The sequence below is a fragment of the Balaenoptera borealis genome, assembly GCF_965194805.1.
Source record: "Balaenoptera borealis genome assembly, chromosome: 5".
Taxonomy (NCBI): Eukaryota; Metazoa; Chordata; class Mammalia; order Artiodactyla; family Balaenopteridae; genus Balaenoptera; species Balaenoptera borealis.
Window position 1 is genome coordinate 95,160,689 of NC_138862.1, and position 7,048 is coordinate 95,167,736.

Here is a 7,048-nt window from a genome sequence, read left to right on the forward strand (position 1 = left end):
CTAGTCTATTTTTATATCAATAGATATGCCTTTTCTGGATATTTCATATAAAAGGAATCATATAATATGCAATTTTTATAAATGACTCTTTTTAGCATAATGTTTTCAAGGTTCATTATGTTGTAGCATGTATCAGAACTTAATTCATTTTTATGGCTGAATAATATCCCTTTGGATGGAAATACCAAATTTTGTTCATCCGTTCATCAGTTGATGGACATTTGGGTTGTTTACATCTTTTAGTTATTATTAATAAGGCTGCTATAAACATTTGCCTAGAAGTTTTGATATGGACATATGTTTTCATTTCTCTTAGGTTCATACCTAGAAGTGAAATTGCTGGGTCATATGGTAACTCTTTCACTTTTTGGGGAACTGCCAGACTGTTTTTCAAAGTGGCTGCACCATTTTACATTCCCATCACTATGTATGAGGGTTCAATATCCTCACCGACATTTGTTATTATCTGATATTTTTATTATAGTCATCCTAGTTGGTATGAAGTAGCATCTCATTGGAGTTTTCATTTACATTGTCCTGATGGCTAATGATGTAAAGAATATTTTCACATGCTCTTTGGTCATTTGCATATCTTCTTTGGAGAAACGTCTACTCAGATCCTTTGCCCATTTTTTATTGGTTTGTCTTTTTGTTATTGACTTATAAGAACTCTTTACATATCCTATACAGAAGTTCCTTGTCAGATATATCATTTGCAAGTATTTTCTCTTATTCTGTGGTTTATCTTTTCATTTTCTTCATAGTGTCCCTTGTAGCACAGAACTTTATTTTTTTAACATCTTTATTGGAGTATAATTGCTTTACAGTGTTGTGTTAGTTTCTGCTGTATAACAAAGTGAATCAGCTATACATATACATATATCCCCATAACCCTCCCTCTTGCATCTCCCTCCCACCCTCCTTATCCCACCTCTCTAGGTGGTCGCAAAGCACCAAGCTGATCTCCCTGTGCCATGCAGCTGCTTCCCACTAGCTATCTATTTTACATTTGGAAGTGTATATATGTCAGTGCTAATTTCTCACTTCGTCTCAGCTTACCCTTCCCCCTCCCTGTGTCTTCAAGTCCATTCTCTACGTCTGTGTCTTTATTCCTGTCCTGCCCCTAGTTTCATGAGAACCATTTTTTTTTAGATTCCATATATATGTGTTAGTATACGGTATTTGTATTCCTTTTTCTGACTTACTTCACTCTGTATGACAGTCTCTAGGTCCATCAACCTCACTACAAATAACTCAATTTCGTTTCTTTTTATGGCTGAGTAATATTCCATTGTATATATGTGCCACATCTTCTTTATCCATTCATCTGTCGATGGACACTTAGGTTGCTTCCATGTCCTGGCTATTGTAAATAGTGCTGCAATGAACACTGTGGTACATGACTCTTTGAATTATAGTTTTCTCAGGGTATATGCCCAATATTGGGATAGCTGGGTCACATGGTAGTTCTATTTTTAGTTTTTTAAGGAACCTCCAAACTGTTCTCCATAGTGGCTGTATCAATTTACATTGACACCAACAGTGCAAGAGGGTTCCCTTTTCTTCACACCCTCTCCAGCATTTATTGTTTGTAGATTTTTTGATGATGGCCATTCTGACTGATGTGAGGTGATAACTCATTGTAGTTCTGATTTGCATTTCTCTAATGATTAGTGATGTTCAGCATCTTTTCATTTGTTTGTTGGCAATCTGTATATCTTCTTGGGAGAAATGTCTATTTAGGCCTTCTCTCCATTTTTGGATTGGGTTATTTGTTTTTTTGATATTGAGCTGCATGAGCTGCTTGTATATTTTGGAGATTAATCCTTTGTCAGTTGCTTTGTTTGCAAATATTTTCTCCCATTCTGAGGGTTGTCTTTTCATCTTGTTTATGGTTTCCTTTTCTGTGCAAAAGCTTTTAAGTTTCATTAGGTCCCATTTGTTTATTTTTGTTTTATTTCCATTTCTCTAGGACGTGGGTCCAAAAAGTATCTTGCTGTGGTTTATGTCATAGAGTGTTCTGCCTATGTTTTCCTCTAAGAGTTTTATAGTGTCTGGCCTTACATTTAGGTCTTTAATCCATTTTGAGTTTATTTCTGTGTATGGTGTTAGGAAGTGTTCTAATTTCATTCTTTTACATGTAGCTCTCCAGTTTTCCCAGCACCAATTATTGAAGAGGCTGCCTTTTCTCCATTGTATACTCTTGCCTCCTTTATCAAAGAAAAGGTGACCATATGTGCGTGGGTTTATCTCTGGGCTTTCTATCCTGTTCCACTGATCTATATTTCTGTTTTTGTGCCAGTACCATATTGTCTTGATTACTGTAGCTTTGTAGTATAGTCTGAAATCTGGGAGCCTGACTCCTCCAGCTCCGTTTTTCTTTCTCAAGATTGCTTTGGCTATTCGGGGTCTTTTCTGTTTCCATACAAATTGTGACATTTTTTGTTCTAGTTCTGTGAAAAATGCCATTGGTAGTTTGATAGGGATTGCATTGAATCTGTAGATTGCTTTGGGTAGTAGAGTCATTTTCACAATGTTGATTCTTCCAATCCAAGAACATAGTATATCTTTCCATCTGTTTGTATCATCTTTAATTTCTTTCAGCAGTGTCTTATAGTTTTCTACATACAGGTCTTTTGTCTCCTTAGGTAGGTTTATTCCTAGGTATTTTATTGTTTTTGCTGCAAAGGTAAATGGGAGTGTTTCCTTAATTTCTCTTTCAGATTTTTCATCATTAGTGTATAGGTATGCAAGAGATTTCTGTGCATTAATTTTGTATCCTGCTACTCTACCAAATTCATTGATTAGCTCTAGTAGTTTTCTGGTAACATCTTTAGGATTCTCTATGCATAGTATCATGTCATCTGCAAACAGTGACAGCTTTACTTCTTCTTTTCCGATTTGTATTCCTTTTATTTCTTTTTCTTCTCTGATTGCTGTGGCTAAAACTTCCGAAACTACGTTGAATAATAGTGGTGAGAGTGGGCAACCTTGTCTTCTTCCTGATCTTACAGGAAATGCTTTCAGTTTTTCATCACTGAGAACGATGTTGGCTGTGGGTTTGCCTTTATTATGTTGAGGTAGGTTCCCTCTGTGCCTACTTTCTGGAGAGTTTTTATCATAAATGGGTGTTGAATTTTGTTGAAAGCTTTTTCTGCATCTATTGAGATTATCATATGGTTTTTATCCTTCATTTTGTTAATATGGTGTATCACATTGATTGATTTGTGTATATTGAAGAGTCCTTGCATTCCTGTGATAAACCCCACTTGATCATGGTGTATGATCCTTTTAATGTGCTGTTGGATTCTGTTTGCTAGTATTTTGTTGAGGATTTTTACATCTGTGTTCATCAGAGATATTGACCTGTAGTTTTCTTTTTTTGTGACATCTTTGTCTGGTTTTGGTATCAGGGTGATGGTGGCCTCGTAGAATGAGTTTGGGAGTGTTCCTCCGTCCGCTGTATTTTGGAAGAGTTTGAGAAGGATAGGTGTTAGCTCTCCTCTAAATGTTTGATAGAATTTGCCTGTGAAGCCATCTGGTCCTAGCCTTTTGTTGTTGGAAGATTTTTAATCACAGTTTCAATTTCAGTGCTTGTGATTGGTCTGTTTATATTTTCTATTTCTTCCTGGTTCAGTCTCGAAAGGTTGTGCTTTTCTAAGAATTTGTCCATTTCTTCCAGGTTGTCCACTTTACTGGCATAGAGTTGCTTGTAGTAATCTCTCATGATCCTTTGTATTTCTGCAGTGTCAGTTGTTACTTCTCCTTTTTCATTTCTAATTCTATTGAATTGAGTCTTCTCCCTTTTTTTTCTTGAGGAGTCTGGATAATGGTTTATCAATTTTGTTTATCTTCTCAAAGAACCAGATTTTAGTTTTATTGATCTTTGCTATTGTTTCCTTCATTTCTTTTTCATTTATTTCTGATCTGATCTTTATGATTTCTTTCCTTCTGCTAACTTTTGGTTTTTTTGGTTCTTCTTTCTCTAATTGCTTTAGGTGTAAGGTTAGGTTTATTTGAGATGTTTCTTGTTTCTTGAGGTAGGATTGTATTGCTATAAACTTCCCTCTTAGACTACTTTTGCTGCATCGCATAGGTTTTGGGTCGTTGTGTTTTCATTGTCATTTGTTTCTAGGTATTTTTTGATTTCCTCTTTGATTTCTTCAGTGATCTTTTTGGTTATTTAGTAGTGTATTGTTTAGCCTCCATGTGTTTGTACTTTTTACAGATTTTTTCCTGTAATTGATATCTAGTCTCATAGCATTGTGGTCGGAAAAGATACTTGATACGATTTTAATTTTCTTAAATATATCAAGGCTTGATTTGTGACCCAAGGTATGATAGATACCTTGGATACCTAGGATAGATTATCCTGGAGAATGTTCCGTGAGCACTTGAGAAGAAAGTGTATTCTGTTGTTTTTGGATGGAATGTCCTATAAATATCAATTAAGTCCATCTTGTTTAATGTGTCATTTAAAGCTTGTGTTTCCTTATTTATTTTCATTTTGGATGATCTGTCCATTGGTGAAAGTGGGGTGTTAAAGTCCCCTACTATTATTGTGTTACTGTCAATTTCCCCTTTTATGGCTGTTAGCATTTGCCTTTTGTATTGAGGTGCTCCTATGTTGGGTGCATAAATATTTACAATTGTTATATCTTCTTCTTGGATTGATCCCTTGATCATTATGTAGCATCCTTCTTTGTCTCTTGTAATAGTCTTTATTTTAAAGTCTATTTTGTCTGATATGAGAATTACTACTCCAGCTTTCTTTTGATTTCCATTTGCATGGAATATCTTTTTCCATCCCCTCACTGTCAGTCTGTATGTATCCCTAGGTCTGAGGTGGGTCTCTTGTAGACAGCATATGTACAGGTATTGTTTTTGTATCCATTCAGCCAGTCTGTGTCTTTTGGTTGGAGCATTTAATCCATTTACATTTAAGGTAATTATCAATATGTATGTTCCTATTACCATTTTCTTAATTGCTTTGGGTTTGTTTTTGTAGGTCTTTTCCTTCTCTTGTGTTTCCTGCCTAGAGAAGTTCCTTTAGCATTTGTTGTAAAGCTGGTTTGGTGGTGCTGAATTCTCTTAGCTTTTGCTTGTCTGTAAAGGTTTTAATTTCTCTGTGGAATCTGAATGAGATCCTTGCTGGGTAGAGTAATCTTGTTTGTAGGTTTTTCCCTTCATCACTTTAAATATGTCCTGCCACTCCCTCTGGCTTGCAGAGTTTCTGCTGAAAGATCAATTGTTAACCTTATGGGAATTCCCTTGTATGTTATTTGTTGCTCTTCCCTTGCTGCTTTCAGTTTTTTTTCTTTGTATTTAATTTTTGATAATTTGATTAATATGTGTCTCAGCATGTTTCTCTTTGTGTTTATCCAGTATGGGACTCTCTGTGCTTCCTGAGCTTGATTATTTCCTTTCACATGTTAGGGAAGTTTTTGACTATAATCTCTTCAAATATTTTCTCAGACCCTTTCTTTTTCTCTTCTTCTTCTGGGACCTCTATAGTTCGAATGTTGGTGCATTTAACGTTGTTCCAGAGGTCTCTGAGACTGTCCTCAATTCTTTTCATTCTTTTTTCTTTATTCTGTTCCCTGGCAGTTATTTCCACCATTTTATCTTCCAGCTCACTTATCCGTTCTTCTGCCTCAGTTATTCTGTTATTGATTCCTTCTAGAGTATTTTTAATTTCAGTAATTGTGTTGTTCATCACTGTTTGTTTGCTCTTTAGTTCTTCTAGATCCTTGTTAAATATTTCTTGTATTTTCTCCTTTCTCTTTCTGAGATTTTGGATCATCTTTACTATCATTACTCTGAATTCTTTTTCAGGAAGGTTGCCTATTTTGTCTTCATTTATTTGGTCTTGTAGGTTTTTACCTTGCTCCTTCGTCTGTAACATATTTTTTTGTCATTTCATTTTTTTTTTTTTTTTTGATGGGTGGTGCTGTATTCCTGTCTTACTGGTTGTTTGGCCTGAGATGTCCAGCACTGGAATTTGCACACAGTTAGATAGAGCTGGGTCTTGGTGCTGAGATGAGGACCTCTGGGAAGCCTCACTCTGATTGATATTCCCTGGGGTCTGAGGTTAATCCAGTGGTTTGGACTTGGAGCTCCCACCCCAGGAGCCTGGGCCCAACCTCTGGCCTGGGAACCATGATCCTGCAAGCTTCGTGGCATGGTTAAAAAAAAAAAAAAAAAAAAAGGAAGAAAGAAAGAAAAAAAGCAGTACAATATCAAAGGATAAAAAACAAAATAAAATTAGAAAGATAAAAAATATACTAGGAAAAATAAAACTATAATTGAAAAAAGTGCAACAAAAAATAAAACCACAGCAGAAAAAAAAAGATTTATTAGGAAAAGTAAAAATATAAAAGAATCAACAACAATGAATCAACAAGGTAAAACAGAACCCCATCTAAAAGAAGAAAAAAGAAAAGGAAAAAAAAAGCCTTGTCTATGGGGGCAGAGTTTAGGCGGGGGTGGAACTTAGGCAGGGGTGGGGTTTAGGGTGGGGTGGGACCTAGGTGGGGGGAGTGGTGACGTTCAAGCATGGGGCGGAGCCTCTGCTTAGGACCTGTGCAGAAGGGAGAGGCAGCACATGGAAAGGAGGGCCTCTGGAGTGTGGGGTTCTGGAGTTTGGAGGTAAGGCCGTGGGTGAGGGTGTGTGGGTGGGGTTTAGGCCCAGCGCGTTGGAGGGGGTCTCCGAGTGTAGAGGTGGGGCCCTGGGTGGGGGTGTAGGGGTGGGGCTTGGGCTCTGCGCAGCAGGAGGGAGACTCCGAGGGCAGAGGATTAGCCCAACAGGCTCCCCGGTGCCTAAGTGGACAGGGAAGGCACTGGCCCTGTTCTCTTCCATTCCCTCGCACCCCTCCCCCACCGTCTCCACCAGGGTCTCCCCCCGTCACCGCTGGACCCCTAACCGTGGGTGGGTCCCGCTGCGTGTAGGAACTCCTCCCCTCCCCCAGCCACCCCTCAGGGGTGCCGGTCCCCTAGTCCAGCCTTTAATTTTGCTCCCCCTTCCCTCCCTTCCTCCCACTCCCTCAGG